The sequence below is a fragment of the Nannospalax galili genome, unplaced genomic scaffold (assembly GCF_000622305.1).
Source record: "Nannospalax galili isolate Female #2095 unplaced genomic scaffold, S.galili_v1.0 scaffold293, whole genome shotgun sequence".
NCBI lineage: Eukaryota > Metazoa > Chordata > Mammalia > Rodentia > Spalacidae > Nannospalax > Nannospalax galili.
Window position 1 is genome coordinate 126,162 of NW_008337147.1, and position 1,291 is coordinate 127,452.

Consider the following 1,291-nt stretch of genomic DNA (forward strand, 5'->3'; position numbering starts at 1 on the left):
CACTGACAAATTACACATAGCAGCTCAAGAAATATATGTCTAGGTAAGGTTTATTTGAGAACACTTGGTCTTTGCCCAAGATGTCTACATGATTCATAGTAATTAAAAGTACCAGACTGGTGGAACTAACCTTCTTGGATGTTTAACAGACATACTTTGAGGCCTATAATAATTTGGTCAGAGGGATGTAAAGAACAGTTTTTTCTCCTTACCCTCCTACATTGACTAGTTCCAGGGGACTATGAGCATCTCTCAAAATGTGCTGTAATTGTGGTGGGTCTCCTGTTCTCTTGAACAAGGAGGCCAAGGAGACCCCATCAAATGGACTTGACCCAGTGTCCAGTCTAAAAAGAAGAAGGTCAACACAGAGGAATCATTTCCTCCATGCTTCCAAGCGAAGCCAGCCATGGCTGAGCAGGACATTTGACTTATCTTCACATAGGCAGAACTGGTAAAAGAAAGGATCCAGGGTCTCTTCCCAAGCCATTGTGACCCCTGAGGAACAGATCCTCAAATGATCTTAAGATTAAAAATAAATTGGTTTAACCCCAAAGGAAAGCATAACCAAAGATTAAAGGGGGCAATATAATTTTTTAAGAGTCCATATGTATAGCTAAAGGCTACATAACAAGCAACAATGCCAGATAGGAGGTACCTTCATGTGAGTTGTTGGCCAGAGTGGCCAAAGGGACTCCCAGATAGTAACCCAGCATAGAACTGGGAAAATGAACTGCAGACCTCAATCTTATCTAAAGGAATATTGACAACTGATTGCTACTAGATGAGGAAGAGCTGACTGTCCTAAAACAAAGGCTTCTAGATAGGCTGACTAGATTCCCTAGATGGACAAGTAAGTAGTGGAGAATGGCTGGGCCTGCCAACAATGCAGCAGACAGCGGCAGGTACATCAGAGTATAAGGGCTCTAGTGGGGGGAGGGAGACTATTGGAGGGTGCCATCTGGGAATTGGGTGTAGAATTGAATAGGATGGTTTGGGATATTCTGTGTGACACACACACACACACACACACAAATCAACAAATTTTTAATATATATTATATTTGAGGAGGAAGCATGGAAATTTACATCATGTTAATTAGTAGAGGTGATAAACATTACCATTGAAATCTACCCGATGACTTTATAGACATACACAGGCACCAAGGATCCAAGTTCATCAGATATATATAGAGATTAGAAATGCATATACATCTTAGTGTCAGTTGTATTAAAAATGAATTTTTCTGTATGAAACTGTGTATTTTAAAATGAAATGGAGATATTTTTTAAAG